Source organism: Nylanderia fulva, unplaced genomic scaffold (genome assembly GCF_048542155.1).
Source record: "Nylanderia fulva isolate GAGA-0341 unplaced genomic scaffold, ASM4854215v1 Scaffold5, whole genome shotgun sequence".
Lineage (NCBI taxonomy): Eukaryota > Metazoa > Arthropoda > Insecta > Hymenoptera > Formicidae > Nylanderia > Nylanderia fulva.
In genome coordinates this window covers 6,413,081-6,431,662 of record NW_028190587.1, presented here as the reverse complement: position 1 = coordinate 6,431,662, position 18,582 = coordinate 6,413,081, and the positions used below count along the sequence as shown (strand labels likewise).

The following is an 18,582-nucleotide window of genomic DNA, read 5'->3' as shown; positions in this document are numbered from 1 at the left end:
GTAGAGCACGACGGTTCGCGTTTGATAAGAGTAATTCGAGGATATAATGTGATTACAAATAATGTGAGCACCTACGAGCTACGAGCGTAAAATAATTTCCGGAGGAGAATTACGTGACGTATGCACAGAGCCGCGGTGAGATATGTACTTTGACCCCTTAAATAACCAAAGAATGCGCGGAAGGGGGAGAGGGAGGGGGAGGGTGTGTCGTTTCGGACGTACGTATCACGTGTGACGTAGAATTAAGCGGGAGCCCTCGACGAAAGCTCATGTTATCTCAACTGTGCAATCCAATTGTAAAATTGAATAGCGTCAAAAGTACAAATCTCGCGGGAAAAAAGTCCCCCTTATAAAATAATATTTATTTATTCGAAAAAAAAAAGAGAGAATTCTCTTTTCCATTAAAATTCTTGAAAACTCTTGAATGAGGAGTATTCCGAAGCAAGTTTTTGCAAACTTGTTCCACAACTGTAGGGATTTTTTATTAGGATTTTCCGTCGATCGACTCACGAATAATTGACGGCGCACCGCACCGTCGTGTTTATGCAAAGCAAGTTTGTGAAAAGCTTTCGCAAAATTTTACATTCCGGCTGCGTTATAAATGTTGCAGACGCAAATATCCGTAACGAGTAAGCGCGCACCCATACGGAAAGTGTAGCGTAGTATGAACGTAGGTATATAGTAACGCGCGGCGTTATATTTTTTCTCTTTTTGACCCCTTAAATTGCCAGGAAGGTACGGGCGGGTCGTTTGTTAGCCACCACGTGTTATCGCCGTCTTGAATAATACAGTTGGTGTGTTTTACGAAAGTTATGCGCTTACACCCTTTAACTAAATTACGCTTCGCGAGAGAGTTCGAACGTTTACCCGATAGATACGCCACCGAGATAAACCGAGCAGAGTATATGTATATGTGTGTGTATATATATATATATATATATAAATATATACGTCCATTTTCTATCGGTCTTTTTCCCCGCTAATAAATATTTCACGCGTTACTCCCTTCCGCGAGTTAATAATTTTTATCGCTCAGTACGACGATAGTAAATTATTATACGAACGAATTCTTTTGTTTGAAAAATTTATACTGTTCGAGAAAAAAAACAGAAATTAATCTTACACTGAAAGAAATTAATGTACTTTTATATGGAAATTATTTGTTCAGCACTGGAAAAGATACTTGACTGTCACTGTAATTTTTTATTTGTATTTTTAAAGTGAAAATATATATTAAAGTATCATTATGTTATTAACGATTTACGAAATAGCTTTTAAGGATTTTTTTAAGTCATTGAATAAGAATTCAATGTTAAAATCGTCGAATTTAAAATAGTACTCAATATGAAAAATGTTATAAATCCACTTGAGTCCATCATTTAAAATTTGACAATTTTGACGCTGGATTCATATTCAGTGATCTAAAAACGTTTAAGATTAAATAAACAATTTAAATTTATTTGGTAAATTGTGAATGACCTAAGTCACTAACTTCCGCAACACAGCTCATATTTAACCATAGATATCTTATGAATTTATGAACTATAATCGACATCAAAAATTTTTTTTGAGATGGCAATAAAACTTCTCCAGCACATATTAAAGTTATAATATGACGAAATTCTTGAAAATAGCCCTGTTTCGCAATTTTAATTAAAAATTTCTCAAAATTCCACCGTGATGGAGCAATTAAAAAACCGGATTTGTATTTAACATTCAAGAAATTATTATTTCGAAAAAAACAGCGTGTCTAGCGGTCAGGAAAATCTGGAAAGCCGGGCATTGTCAGGGAATTTTATAAATCTGGAATTGTCAGGGAAAAAAATGAGGAAATTTTACTATTTATCTGAATTTTTTCACATTATTCTACATTTGTCTCAATTATGTGAAATTTTTTATTAAATAAATATAAACTTTTCCTTGACTCCCAGCACGCTAATTTTTTGTGTTGTTAAAAATCGATTCATGTACAGCGTGTTCGTTAATTTATATTTTCATCATCGTGTTATTTTATTTCAATTATGCGTCAATTAATAGTTTATATTGCCATGCTTGTTTCGGTTATCGTACATAATGCAGATTGTATAATTGATTTAAATTTTTAATTTCCAAATCTTTTCATTGCTGACAAAAATATCTCAAGAATTTCATGATTTAACATTTAATCGATTTATCATATAGATATATGCAAATTATATATTTGGAAAAAATAATACTAACAAGTCAGGGAAAAAAATTAATTTCTGGAAAATGTAAAACAGTCAGAGAATTTTTTTTCATTGAGTCTGCTGGACACCCTGATAAAACATTTTCAATTCTGTGACTCTGTTACAAAGAGGTGCCAAAATTGCGTCGAAAAAAAAAAAAAAAAAAAAAAAAACGTGGCGATACATTTAACGCTGCAGCGAGCAACTGACACGTGCCTTCGAGGTATCGCTGACGTTAAAGAATCACTTGGTGCCCGGCGAGAGAGATAAAAAGTGCGGTGGTCCGCTGCGCGCGCTCTCTCTCGTGTAAAACGGGACACGTGCGAAATGGGCTACGGAAGAAAAATACCGAGGGGTGGCTACGCCAATGTCCGCCGGTCTCTCCATCGCGAGTCGGTCCATCGAGTCTCGATAGTCGTGAAATCTTTCCCACATCCGTCTTCCGGTTTGTGTACCCGTTCTCCTCCCCCTACCGATTTTTTCCCATTAAAAGTAAGATGGCGCGCAAATCCCCGCGTTTTTACCCCTCTGCTACCCTTCTTTCGCTCCCCCGATAGTAGTATACGCTTAAAATCAATGTTCAATGCACATGCTCGGCTTCCTACGTCTCGCACGAGCGCCGGGAATGTGTGCACTTTACCGAAGGGGGAGAGATTTCGAGAGTGCGAATGCATAAGGGGTGCACCGAGAAGAAGCGAACAGAGAAAGAGATATATAGGATTCAATATTCAAAATATTGTGCATAAATCTAAATAAATCCAAAAATCGTCCAATTTATCAGAGATATATATATATGTAATAAATCTGTGTGCATTGTAGCGCGAAAATATTTTCCCTTTGTGCGAGAAGGGATGACGATTCAGCGATTTCGTCAACTCTCAGATTCTGGCGTTAAGTGTAGGATTAACGAGATATTCAGTTTTAACGTTTTTGTCGTCGATACTTTTAACGCTAACGAACTCGATAGAGTGTGTTCCAGCGCATGTTGGAGACAATACTGTAATGAGCGTCTGAATCGAATACAAATGCGTATGGTGGTACACATGGAGAAATCGATAAACGTTCTCTACTACCCATATGCGTTGCATCTCGGGCACGTATGTGCATGTGTACACACGGCCATTGATGAACGTAAATTGATGAACTATAATAAATCGAATTTATTTATGGTAATATGAAATAAAAATCGAATTTTCGATACGCCTCGTGCGTACGAAGGCACCGAATCGAAAATATAATATTCTTTTATATTCTGGGGGAAAAACTATTGCATTATTCGCTTTTATCTCGTTCTCATATATGTTTTGATTCGTATAATTTTCAGTGTTGTGCTTGGATGATTTTAAAATTAGCTAGATACAGATGAGATAAAAATTTGTAAATTTAGCTTACAATTAGATAAGATGAAGATAATTTTGTTTTAAATATATCTAGATAAAAGATAAAATTATATGGCGATTCATCTAGATACTTTTCAGGTAATATTATTTTTTAAGTATAAATTATGAAAGGGGCATGAAAAATATATTCATATTTTTATTTGTAAGTTTTTCTCGCTTATTATTCAAGTTCTGCTATTCAAGTATTTTTATGTCTTATATGACTCTAAACCAAATTATCTGAATATTATTCTAGATAATTTAATAAAGATAACACTTTTTTGTCTAAAATACAGACAAAACATTTTTATTATCTGTATAAAGATCCAAATTTTATCTAGATGATCATCTGTATAATTTTATTTAGATAACAGCAAGCACTGATAATTTTATATTAGACTTTGAACTTTCCCGCATATTGGAAATGTCTATTGTTGCTGTCGATTCGTCGCAGGGCTGGATAAATTTCGTTAACGAATCTCCTTCCTATATAGCCGAGAGCCAAACTTTTAATAGACGTGTTAGTAATACAAGTTACGCCACACGGACACAATGGCACGAAGTTTAACGACATAGTTACACGTGACGCATGAGCATAGTAGTTTGAACAACAACCCAGATCGATAGATATTAGATGGAAAACTCCCTCACACTCCGAAAACTATATTTATAGACTAATATTTTAATACAAAAATTCACGGCCGGAAAATTGACCAATAGTCGTTTGACGTTTCGATGACTATTTTTAGCAGATCAGTTGATAAAAAAATTTGTTCTTTTTAATCCATTCTAGTCTTATCGATATATAAAATTAATATTTTAATATAAAAAAAACTATGCGCTGATAACATATTATCTCTCATAAAGATAAAGTTATGTTTTGACAAAATGTTTGATTATTATATTATTAAACCTTATGTACGCAAAAAAATAATATTTTTTATTCACGAGTTATATTTGCATTTAAAACTTAATATATTTTTCAATTAATATTCTTAATATATTCAATTAATATTCTTATTATTTAATATATTTTTATATTATATAATATTTAATATATTTTTTAAACTTTTTTTAGACTTAATATAGCTTAATATATTTTTATATCATAATATAGAATAATGTTCTTAATTTTGTTAATATATTTTTATTCATACGTTTCAGAACCGATGCTACTGCTACGAAAATGAAAAAAAAACTACTTCACATTTATCAAGCAGCGTAATCGAGGTCGTAATTAACACTTTGGCGACTTCGAGCTGTTGTCCATCGACGTTACGTAAGTCTCATTTAATTTATTCCTTTTCTAATGCATGTCACATCCGTTTTTACATACATATGCATAACCGCGGACTAATATACAGGGTGACAAAAAAATAGAAACGTATCCGTTTCAATTTATATATATATCCGTTTATTTTCTCGAAAAATGTATTCGCTGACGAACAGCTTCGTGAAACGAAAAACGTGCTCTTTTGCCATGGAAAAAACACGATCATCCTATACATACATAACGCGCTCGTACACATATGCGGGGCTATTGTTCTGTCGCGAGTTTTAAGTTCGCGGCCTCTCGAGACATTTTGTTCCCTTTGTCACCCTTGGTGCTCTTAAAAAGACATTCCACGGAATGGATAGAGAGAGAAAGGGAGATAACCATCGGCGATTGTATAGAAGAATTTTATTCTAACGAGGGACTTTTGTGCGTCTTTCAAAGAGAGATGTATAAAAAAAGAATTAATTGACAGAGCAGTCGTGATTATATACAATACATATATTTTTATTCGCCGATACGAGACTTGACGTAGCATATCAATCACAATAGCTGCACCTCTCTGTTTTATGCAATTCTCGAAGCGTTTCGCGACGACCTAAAGAGACTCTCGGTTGAAGGGTCGCATTTCCGTGAAACTTTCCGATCGCCGCAGGGTGCGAGAACTCCTACCCTGTCATTCTCCGTCGAAAGGGGAAGAGAGATTTCCGTCCTTCTTTTTCTTTTTTTTTTTTTTTTTGGCGCAGTTTGGCCCCTCGAACCTATCGCGTTTCTTTCTTCGACGTCTTCACCGTCGAGCTCCATCAACGCCTGTCGTTTAGCCCGCGGCGGCGCGTTGACGAAAGCAAAAGTGATTAAATGAAGATAGAGTGGAGGAACGAGAGGGCGTTCGCAGAGGTCCACGAGAGAGGAAATTGCCGGGATGCCGAGGCGTTTTCGTCAGGCCTTCCTTTTTCTCGAGTGGACAGACTCGCAATTATTCAGCGAGATCTTTATTTTAATCTTTTCGTAATTTAGATTTAGGAATTTTTTTCCATTTTTTTTTTCTCTCGTTCTCTCTCTTTCTCCGTATTAAAGGTCCATGTAAATATGTCGGAGCAATTAATCAATTTTAATTTTAAAAATATATTTATATATTTTCTCTCGAATATTTATATATCGCACTGTTCAACAAAAAAAATTAAAACGTGACTAGTCGTTTCTTATATATAGTTTCTTGGATGCTGAATGCGGAAATCTGGTTTCCAAATTATTTTATCACAATTTTGAAAAATTTTTAATTAAAGTTGCAAATAGCTCTTTTGCAACTTTAATTAAAAGTTTCTTCAAATTGTGACGTGATGGAGCAATTTGGAAACCGGATTTGACGTCAAAAAGAATATAAGAAACCAGAGTGTCTAGTGATCAGGGAAATCTGGAAAACCGGGCAAAGAATTTTATAAATCTGGAATTGTCAGCGAAAAAAGTCAGGAAATTTTACTATTTATCTAGATTTTTTTCACATTATTCTACATTGTCCCAATAATTTGAAATTTTTTATTAAATAAATATAAACTTTTCCTTGACTCCCAGCACGCTAATTTTCTGTGTTGGTAAAAATCGATTCATCTACAGCGTGTTCGTTAATTTATATTTCATCGTCGTGTTATTTTATTTCAATGTGTTTGATAGAGATTTAACTAAAAAATTTTATATAATATGAATAAATAAAAAGGTGATTATTTAAATAGTTTATAGAGACATGTTTGTTTCGATTATCGTAAACATAATACAGATTGTATAATTTATTTAAATTTTTAGGATTTCAAGGATTTCATGACTTAACATTTAATTGATAAACTATATAGATATATGCAAACTATATATTTGGAAAAACTAATACTAAAAGGCCAGGAAAAAAAATTAATTTCTGGTCTTGAAAAATCTGAAAAAGTCAGGGAATTTTTTTCATCGAGTCTGTTGGACACCTTGTTAATCTCGTTCCGGTGTTCGAAAAAAGTAATTTTTTTATTGAACAGTGTTACCGATATAAAATCGATCTTGAAAGGATGGTAATTTTTCAAGCTTCAAAATGCCATTAAATTTGCTGGAAAATTCGGGCAGTAGTTCTGGGGCACTTTGTATATATCAGGTACCTGTCACCGTCACACGGCGCGATATTATGTATTCCCGGCCTCGTCGCTCGCGATTTTCCGATTTTCCTAAAATATGTCAGACGCTGTTTGGCCGTGCATTATCACGGAGACGCGAGAGAGCGCGCGACGTTAACTACGCATGTAAGTAATTAAATACGACGAAGCTGCGCCAGGATTTTTCTCCCCACTAACCCCTTTTGATTCATTATTATCATCACTGTCGTACAGAGTAATTAATGGCAGGAAATTCGGAAGAGATTCCGAAATACACAAAATTCGAATATTCAAATGTGTATTTCGCACAAATTACGACTTCCCGAATTTATTTCCGGGACTTTGACTTTTCAAGGTCCTATAAAATCCTAAGGTCTCATAGATGCATTTCGAAACGACGTTCTTGGCATTCCAAAGTCTAGCTTTCCCTCTCTCTTTCTCTCTCGATCGCTAAGGGCCAAAACGCAAATTGGCGAACTTTCAGATCCGCGCATACAATAGATTGGAAGTCGTGCGGCAACAATGAGTCTCGTATCGAGATGAATATCTTCGGAATAATTCGCAGGGCGTTTCCCTGGGGAAAACGGAAGCCGCGAAGAAAGTTGCGTCCGTCTCTCGGTTGTTAAAGATCGCCGCGGGGCTGGCTGGGGATTTCTCCTCCGGTCCTCTTCATCTTGCTTGGGCCTGGTGGTTATCGTCTATCGCTAATGAAAGAGAGAGAGGAAACTCACGTCGAAGGAACGCGAAAGATCGCGCGCGTTCTGTGTTCATATATATATATATATATATATATATACATATATACATATATATATATATGTATATCTATATATATGTATATATGTATATATGTATATATATATATATATATGTATATATGTATATATATATATATATATGTATGTATATATATGTGTATATATGTATATATGTATATATGTATATATGTATATATGTATATACACACTTTTATCTTTTCAAGACGACTCCACTGGTTTCTTATCGGGAGGTTATCGTTAGTCTCGAGAAAAGTTCTCCGGTCACGGACATCCGCTTTTCGTTTTGTTTGCCTGGCACAATACGAACCCATATATACCATCAACCTCGATTTGGTTTGCAGTTAGAGACAATGTAATATCTTGGCTCCCTGCTATATCTAGAAATTATGAGAAATATATATGCAGTGTTTGCTGTTATCTAAATAAAATTATATAGATGATCATCTAGATGAAACTTTTATCTTATCTTTATTTTCAGATAATTTTGATTTAGAATCATAGCACATAAAAATACTTGAATAGTAGAACTTAAGCAGTATACGATAAAAATTTATCAATAAAAATATGAATACATATATTTTTATATCCCTCTTATAATTTACATTTTTTTAATAACTGTGTTTACATAAGTAGTCTTGAAAATTATTATCTAGAAAATTATCTAGATGAATAATTTTATCTTTTATCTAGATATATTTAAAACAAAGTCATCTTCATCATATCTAAGATGAATTTACATATTTTTATCTCGCCTTTATCTAGCTAATTTTTAAATCATCTAACCACAACACTACCTATATATGACAGTAATTTTTTTATGACCGAACCGTTTGAAGAAGCAATGTGAAAAAATTTGCCGATATTTATTTATATGACCAATATTTGTATAAAATGTCGCGACACAAAAAAATAAAATCAAAAATTTGATTTTTCCCGCGCAAATTGACAGAGACGGTACTCCGCGCATCATCAAAGAACGCGCGGACTATTATTTTTTTTTCTCTCTTCGAAGCGCTTAGTTTGCGACGGAAATGCCAAGCGTCGACGATATTCATGGTAATTCAATTCAAATTAATTCTCGGCGGTGGAGAGAGTCGCTCTTCGTCCGCGCGCGCATCTCCCTTCTACTAAATGGCGTCTCATAACCCGCTCGGAGGAGGTTTGTAACCGGAAGTGACGTAAAATATCGCGCTGCGACGTAATCAGCCTTCCTCTTCCTCCTTCTCTCTCTCTCTCTCTCGTTTTCCCGGTGCTCTATCTATCGCTCCAAACCGGCAGATCTCTTCGAGGTTTCTCTAATTGTTACCGCGGGCCTCCGCGATGTTAATCACGTGGCCGGGCTGAGACAGTAATTCAGCATTACGGTGAGGCATAACGCCAGTTCAGGATACCGGGCTGCCTACCTGTCGGCTTATTGACTCGCGTTTATTAGGTCCGCGCAAGTAATCGCGATGTAATTGGAAGAGTAATTTGATGGTGGAAATTTGGGCCAATGGCGTCTTCTCCGGCACATGAGCAAAAGATATTGCATATTCCGGAGACCCTATCTTGCGCAAATATTATCTTCACGGAAGACGAGTGTGCTTAATTAAATTTTTTTTTAAGAAAAAAAATTAATTTTCTAAATATTTTAAATTACATAAAATGATTTTTGTGTGGATATATTTAGTGCAATGAAAGAATTTTGAATGTCAGAATTTTTGAGACTTGTTTAAAATCGTGTTTTTCGATCTTTAAGGACTTTTTCTTTGAAAGTCACTAATTTGAATGGTATTATTAATTTTTAATTTCTTCGGAAATAAATAATCTACACAGAGAGAATTTTCTCTTAGAATTTTAATAAAAATATTGATATCTATCACAATAAGAAAGCAAATATGTTCGATTAATTTTACTATGTATACGACAATTTTTATGTACATATTAATATTTTTTATTATGACAAATATTAATCAGAGAAACTTTTATAAAATTCTTTCAATACCACAGTGTTTGTTCAAGGTAAATTCTAAGAGAAAATTCCGCGTATGATTTAATATTTACTTTAAAGAAAAATTGTAGTTTTATCAAAAATTACGAACGATTACAAACACTAAAATGTATAATTAAAATTGAGGAAGAACACTTACTCAGCATTTCTATCAAAATATAATCAAATATAGAAGAAAAAAAATTTGTTTAATTATCTGGCTATATTAACCCAGTAAGTTAGATAATTTTTTTCTGCAGCACGATTTTTTGTAGCTATCCCCTTTTGAACGATTAATGAAAATAAAACAACAACAATATAACTCGAAAGTAATGATTGAATTTTATTTAAGCCTGTTTTCTTTTTAATCCGAATTCCGCAGTTTCCCTTTTGCATTTAATGGATTCGATAATGCAGCAAATATTCGCATTGTAGGCGGGCGGTATTTGATTTAAAGCGATTAACAGTTTGCTTAATCCTTTGAGCTCGAAAAGGGAGCAGAGAGAGAAGGAAAGTTAGGCACGCGACTTATCGCCCACGCGCGGCAAACAATCAACGCGCAACGAACGAAATATGTATAAGGCGGCGCCGTAGAACGTTTCCTCATTAGAATGCCGAACATTTCCGACGTATAGCGCGAGAGGCTACATCCGCGCGAGAGAGGCGCTTTCGCGCGCGTTCCGCCGCAAACGAACGAACGAACGAACGAACGGGTGCTTATGCGATCGAAATTCCGCGCGTGTCTCCGTTTGTAGCCGCGACGGGGTTGGTTAACCGAATGGGTGATTAGCAGCGTAGCGGTTAAATCGCTAACCGAGTAGTTAACCGGTCGAACGGTTAGCCGGTCCATCGGCTCTCTCTATCTCTGAATTTATCCAGAGCCGTCCGAGTATATATTTCACCGGCACTGATTCGTCGAAATCGAGCAGAGATGGGTAAACAATTATACGGGGTGTAAAAAATGTGAAAGACTGAAAAGTTCGTTGTATAAATAACATGTGTTCAAATATGTTTAATATGAAACAGTAGAAAATTATTTTGTCAAATATTGTGGCAGGATAAAGAAGCTTATTCAAAATTATTATTAGGATAATTAGTACAAAATGTATTATTTTTTTTGCAATAATATGAAATAGTAGAAAATTATTTTCATATTTCAAAAAATTTATTCTCAAGCAAAATGGGCAAATATAAAATTTTTTCTGTAATCATCTGTCAAACGTTCTCGTAGGAAATTAAAAATTATTTTTAGGATAATTAGTGTACAAAGTGTATTATTTTTTTCCAACAATATGAAATAGTAGAAAATTATTTTCATATTTCAAAAAATTCACTTTCAAGCAAAATGGGCAAATATAAAATTTTTTTGTAATCATCTGTCAAACGTTCTCGTAGGAAATTAAAAATTATTTTTAGGATAATTAGTGTACAAAGTGTATTATTTTTTTCCAACAATATGAAATAGTAGAAAATTATTTTCATATTTCAAAAAATTCATTTTCAAGTAAAATGGACAAAACCAAAATTTTTTGTAACCGGCATCTGTCAAACGGCAGGATGAAGAAGCCCATTAAAAAATAATTTTCAGACATATGTTTATATGAACTTTTTTGCTCATTTCAATGGGCAGAATAACAACTTCCCTTTGTTATTACACCCTGTATATAGAATATGATATATGCATTTTCCATTTTTTTGCATTAAATTGAAGCCCAAATTCCTGTAGAACCGCTTGTTAGACTCAAGCATTTCCGTGAAAGAGGAGAAGGTCGCGATTTAAAGCGGCGATTAAATGACGATGTTAGGTAGCTGAGAGAAAGATTTATGTAGCGTCGCGACGATGTTAGACAACGATGACACAAAGTGACGAACGATGTCTTACTACGTAAACAAATTCCGTTGGATAACCGCTGAGCCGCGTCTTATTCAGAACGATGATTGAGAACCGTAAGCGCGTTGTTGGCCGGGTACAAAGGCGCCGTGTGTTTGTAGAATAGGATCGCGCTAATAGACGTTTTCTATGAGATCGAAATGACAGAAAGAACGACACAGAGAGAGAGAGGGAAAGAGGATACACAAGAATGCCGCTGGTGATCGTGAAGGTGACGTATGTGAGCGCTAATAGCGCTACAAAAGGTGATCTTTATGAATAAGGAAGACGCTGCATTGATCGTGGGAGGAGATGCGCTGTAGCAATTTTAAGTAGCGGAATTTCGGCGAGATTAAACATTTCAAGTGGCAGAGGAAATTACGTCATTTCTCCGGTCATCGAATCCATTGTAAAACTTCTGACAAGTAATCCTACCCAAGTGTTACACTCCGATCTTTTTCAAATTTGGTACAAATGTAGTACCATCAAAAATATTTGACCCGTATTTTTTTATTTGTACCCATACGCAGTTTTACGAGTAGTTTACAGACCTTTAAATTCGAAAAATATTAAATTTTCTATCTTTATTTTTTTATTTTTTTCTCTATCTTTATAGGTATAACAAAAATAATGTAACATGTAGAAGCTTTTTGGATCGCAAATTATGAATGTAAAGTAAAATTTGTAAAATTATGTTTACATAACAAAATATTGAAAAAATAGCAAAAAGATAGAAAAAAACAATGTAGAATAGAGAATTATTGACACACACGCACTATATACATTTTTCTTTAATATTATTATATAACACATACTAATTATCTATATATAACATATTATATATTATTTATTTTTTTTATTTTATTAAATATATTTTTTTGTTTTATATTTATATTTTTTTGTAAGTTTTTAAAGAAAGAATTCTTTTATATCTTTTTTATTCTTATTTTTTCTTTTAACTATTTTAAATCTTAAATTTTTAATTCCTCAAAATATGTACATAGATAAAAATATGTCAATAATATATGTAATGAGCAACGGAAACATTCTCAATTCTCTATTCTACATTGTTTTTTCTATCTTTTTGCTATTTTTTTCAATATTTTATGTAAACATAATTTTACAAATTTTACTTTACATTCATAATTTGCGATCCAAAAAGCTTCTATATGTTACATTAATTTTGTTATATTTATAAGGATAGAGAAAAAAATAAAAAAGATAAAGATAGAAAATTCAATATTTTTCGAATTTAAAGGTCTATAAACTATATACTCATAAAACTGCGTATGGGCACAAATAAAAAAATACGGGTCAAATATTTTTGGTAGTACTACATTTGTACCAAATTTGAAAAAGAATGGTTACTTGTGAGTTAGCTGTGCGACAACACGAATTTTTTCTATTTTCCAAAACTTGGGAATACAATTGTTATTGTATTTGGTCATTAAGTCATACGTTCAATTTTAGAGATTGCATTGTTCAGTGATATAATTAATTCTTTTTTTTTAGAAGTAAAAAACAAATTTTTTGCTAAAAAAATATTTACCACGATATTAATTACTTCGATCTACATGTATGAAATAATTACTTTAAATATGATAAGGGAAGAGCCCCAGAGTGGTCTAAATTTATTTTAGATAATATTGAATGTAAAACGCGTTATTCGCATAAATATCTGAATAGCTAATGTTTGCAAACATCAAGGTAGAAGAGGACAGAGATGTGTCGCAATCGGTTAATTTATCATTTCCTCTGCTCGACACATTCCTGTTCATCTAGATTGTTTCACACACGTTCGCCAAACTTGTTGTTATCGCACAGCGTGAGATAACACTAATCTTTTCGATTTTCCAAAACTTAGGAATACAATTATTACGTTTGATCATTACAAAAAAAATTAATAAAAAAATTAAATCATACATTTAATTTTATAGACTGCGTTGTTTAGTGATATAATCAATTCTTTTTTTTTTAGAAGTAAAAAATAAATTTCAAATAAATTATCGGTTCCATTAAATACACTTCCTTTGAATTCTAAATTTATCTCAGCTGGTCCATTAATTGTACGGTCACGTACTTTGTTAGATGAACGCATACGATTTTGTATGCAAATGTATACGAGTATGATGCATCCACTGATTGAAAATTCAGTAACATAATTTACTATCGACTCTCTTTGAAAATAAATATAACAGACATTTATCTCAATAAATAAATACATGCATCGATGTGATATAGCAAACTATTTTGTGAATTTTATAAAAATTACGATATCATTCAATTTGCATATCATTAAATTAAAATTATTATTTTGTTATATACAGAATTTCTAAATTCGTTATGTGCTATTTTTAAGAGAATTCTTGAAGATATTATTTCATTATTACGTCAATAAAATGCTTACAAGTTTTACAATGGATTAAAAATTTTACATAATATAAAAAAGCTCATTATTCGCTAAAATTAAAAAAACATATATCGAATATAATTATATTTTAGTAGTATATTTTAGACAATTGATAAAAAAGCTAGAGTGAGATATATTGATTCTCCATTGTATGTTTAAAAGAATTTTTTTTTTTGCTTTATTGCAAATATTTGAAATAATTTAAAAAATAATTTGTGCGAAAAAATCCTGGAATTACACAATTACTTGCGGGGTCCGCTCTCTGATCTGGCCGGCCCTGGACCGGAAGCTAGCCAGCAATGAGTGTAGTCTACATTAGGTATGGGGACTACACAATCGGCCAGCCAGCGGGGGCTAATCCGGTGGAGAGGCATTTTCATCTCGAGGGTTTCGGAACTTGCCGGTGGATTCCGACGCCACCCATACTCCGCGAAGAGAAAGAGAAAGAGAGAGATGGAGAGTGAGAGAGAGCCTTCCCTTTGGCCGGGAACTTTGTTGCGAACTTGAACCGCGCGCTGTACCAGGCCGCCGAAACTGGGGAGAATTAATCGCTATTTCAACGATGCACCGGCATCGCTGCATCGCGGCATTGCTCGAATGCTCTTATTTCCGCGCGTTGGTAGCTCGCCGAGTTCGCGCTGCGAGTGCTGCGATTCTCGAAATCCTGGAATCGTCTTAATAATTTCGAACGCGAATGAATTGCGTATATGTATGGATATATTACAAGTAGTCTTCTAAATATCTAAATAAAATTATATAGATGAAATTTTGACACGCTCTTTATATAGATAATAACAATGTTTTATCTGCATTTTAGCTGCATCTTAGACAATAAAAGTGTTATCTTTATTAAATTTTCTAGAATAATGTTCACATAATTTGGTTTAGAGTTATAGCATAAACAGGGTGTCTAGGAAATCTGGAAAACCGGGTATTGTCAGGGAACAAATTTTATAAATCTGGAATTGTCAGGGAAAAAAGTCAGGAAATTTTAGTATTTATCTGGATTTTTTCACATTATTCTACATTTGTGTGAAATTTTAAATATTAAAAAATAATATTATCTGGAAATTGTCTAGATAAATTGCCATATAATTTTATCTAAATATATTTAAAACAAAATCTTTTTTGAGAAATCTGTTGCTTGAAATGTCCAGTGTTTGTTATTGATCGATTAAAATTTTAATCGATTAAAGTAATCGAAATTAATTATTATATAATATTATATGCATAATACCATTATTTAATCGGAAATAATTTGATTGATTAATGATATTCATCAACGTATAATTAATCGAAGCAAAGTAATCGATTAACATTTAATCATTGTACGATCAAATAGCGATGATGTAAGTCGTAATCAAATACATTGTAATGTGGATATATTATTTGTAGATTTATTATAAAAATTTGTAATAAAGAAAATGTACACAAATGATAGGTATGTCTAGATTATTGTAATTATCTACTATCATATATATTGAATCAAATAAATTATTCGATTAATTTTGAATCGATTACATTAACCATGATTTATTAAATCATATGTACAATGTTAAGCGTTAATCAATTACTATGCTTTGATTAATTTTACACTGATAAATGATAAATTAAATAAATTAGTACACCAACCACATGTACGTTTGATTAATCTCTCTCTTAATTATTGATTAATGGCTTACTTTAATCAACTAAAATTTTATCCAATACTGGAAAGCATCTATTTCTCTGTTCTTTAATTTCAAGCTAATTTTATTTAATATTTATTATAAAAAAATGACTGTATTATATAATATATATAATTGAGCATATATACATATAAAGTTACCAAAATCGAGCTTACAAGCGAATTTAGATTTGGATCCATATACAGGGAACAATAGGATTTGCTCCAGATCTCTTTCCTCAACTTTGTTTCGAATTAAAGCAAAGCCGGGTCTGAAATCACGCCGCTACCTCAACAACGCGCTGTTCTGGCTACATTATCCCAGTGCTGTTATTTTATGGTACAATAATTTTCACCGATTGCGTAATAGTCTCGCCATCAGTTTACTTTCGCATATATGTGTTTACGCTCATTAGTCTTTTCTCGATTCAATTAACACATACGGGGTATCTAGCGGTCAGGGAAATCTGGAAAACCGGGCATTGTCAGGGAATTTTATAAATCTGGAATTGTCAGGGAAAAGTCAGGAACTTTCACTATTTATCTAGATTTTTCACATTATTCTACATTTATCTCCATAATTTGAAATTTTTTATTAAATAAATATTAACTTTTCCTTGACTTCCAGCACGCTAATTTTCTGTGTTGTTAAAAATTGATTCATCTACAACGTGTTCGTTAATTTATATTTTCATCGTGGTGTGATTTTATTTCAATGTGTTTGATAGAGACTTAACTAAAAAATTTGATATAATATAAATAAATAATAAATAAAAAGTACATAATGCAGATTGTATAATTGATTTAAATTTTTAACTTCCGAACCTTTTCATTGTTGACAAAAATATCTCAAGGATTTCATGATTTAACATTTAATTGATTTATCATATAGATATATGCAAATGATATATTTGGAAAAAATAATACTAAAAAGTCAGAGGAAAAAATTAATTTCTGGGCTTGAAAAATCTGTCAGGGAATTTTACACCCTGACATACTAAATTATTACCATTACACAAAATTTTATACGCAGAAAAAAATCAAGTGTATACCTTCGATAACAAATAGGAAGATTAAAAATCGATTTTTATCGCAGAGGAAAAATCGCACGCGCTATTGTGACGTATAGATTTTAAATTGGAGATGTATATATTGTTTCCCTATATCGATCGCATCATAAATACAGACTGTGATATCTGTCTCCCTCTCTCCTTCACCCTCGCTCGTGTCCCAATAAATGAATAATAAAGGCACGCGTGGCATCGCGATTAGCTTATTGAATATTCCGTTTGCTGTCGGCCTATAACCGAGATACAAGCGAGAGTCTGCATTTATATAGGATACATCAAAAAATCGCGCGCTTCTCCTCCTACCTCGTCGAAAATGCGTGGAATCTTTTTAACGTTTCAAGTTTTCCATCATTTTGCTATTTTCAATACGTTCCATATGTTTGTTTATTTACACGTAATATAATCGCGAAATGTACAAGTCGGTAGATTGTATAAATAAACATCGAAAATACGCGTTTTTTTTTTTTTTTTTTATACATTACGTCACTGCAAATTCGATATGTCAGACTTGACTCTTTCGGGCGTATTAGCAGTAATACAGAGAAAATAAAATATAAAGTAGAATATATAAAAACATGGGCATAATTAATTTTTATTTTTTATTCTTTCTTAATTTTTTAAAATTTATTTTTTTTTATTTTTATTTTTTTTATATTAAATATTATGCAAATAATTTTTATTCAAAAGAAGAGCAAATGCTTAATTTTTTTACTGAGGACTTTACGCCTATGCATAGAGATGTGTATAGAACCATTTCAAGGCGAACCTACGCGAAATCTGCCTATTTGGAAACAGCATCCTGCTTCATCTCTCTCTCTCTCTCTCTCTTTGTCTCTTTCTCTGTTACATCGATATCATCCCTTTTCACCTCTTGCTCCGACCTAAAGCTCAGTACATGTGTATTTGTGTGCACGGGCCTCTCTAAAAAAAAGGTAGCCAGGCCATTCGATGGCAGCTGTTCCACATTTGAAGGATGGATATTCTTCGGGCTTTGTCGCGACGACAAAAGGCCTCCTCTTACAAAAGGCCGACCTGGTCCGAGCTTTGCGCGCCCTAGGTCTCTCTTACTCTTTTACCTCGTCTCTCTAGCCACTGCAACTTTTTCCTCTTGTGTGAGAGAGAGAAAAAGAAATACAGAAACACACACAAAGAAAGAGCGACAAATATTCGTAGGCCTAAGTTCCATATGTAATGCAAGGCCTAATAAGTTCTATATGTAATGCGTATATCTTGATCCCTTGGTTTTTCATAACATTTTTCTCTTTTTTCTATTATCCTTTTGATATATCCTTTGATATTATCCTTTTGATAATTATATTTCTCTGGTTGAACAAATTTAATGCATTCTTTCTCGTATGATTGTGTAATTTTTGTGGGTTTTTTATTTCTTAAAATTGTTTTACACTATATTAATCTTCGCAAAAAAATATATTCCATTGTTAATTACATGGATAGCATTATGATTAAATAAAAAGGGAAAACTAAAAGCTCAAGATTCGGAATTTAAAACAGACAGAAGACAGCTTGACGCCGTGGGAAAAAAAGCTTGGCTCTATATTTGTCGACAATATATGAAATAAAAATTTTCCGCAGCCAGTTGTGGTTACTTTCGGGCGGAACATGTTATTCGTTTTAACGAATAAATAACAAACGCGAAGGAGAGAAAAAGCAATACTACCATCAACAGACATAGGTCATATACAAACAACCAGGAAATGGCTATGACTGATTGCACGCATCAAAAACTGCGAGTGATTAAACAAACCGTAGCAGTTTGCAAAAGTTCTTTCTGTCTCTCACTTTTTTATCGATCAAAAAATCTCTGTCGTG

The 18,582-nt window shown here is 33.0% G+C and overlaps 1 long non-coding RNA gene across 2 annotated transcripts in view; it reads left to right on the top strand.

Annotated features, from left to right (window-relative positions):
• Nucleotides 1-18,582, top strand: part of LOC114941690 (uncharacterized) — a 96,879-nt gene that overhangs the window by 25,381 nt on the left and 52,916 nt on the right. For both annotated transcript variants that reach the window (XR_003821687.2, XR_003821686.2), the window contains exon 2: nucleotides 4,751-4,865. This is a non-coding gene — a long non-coding RNA (uncharacterized LOC114941690). The remainder of the gene's footprint in view (nucleotides 1-4,750; nucleotides 4,866-18,582) is intronic.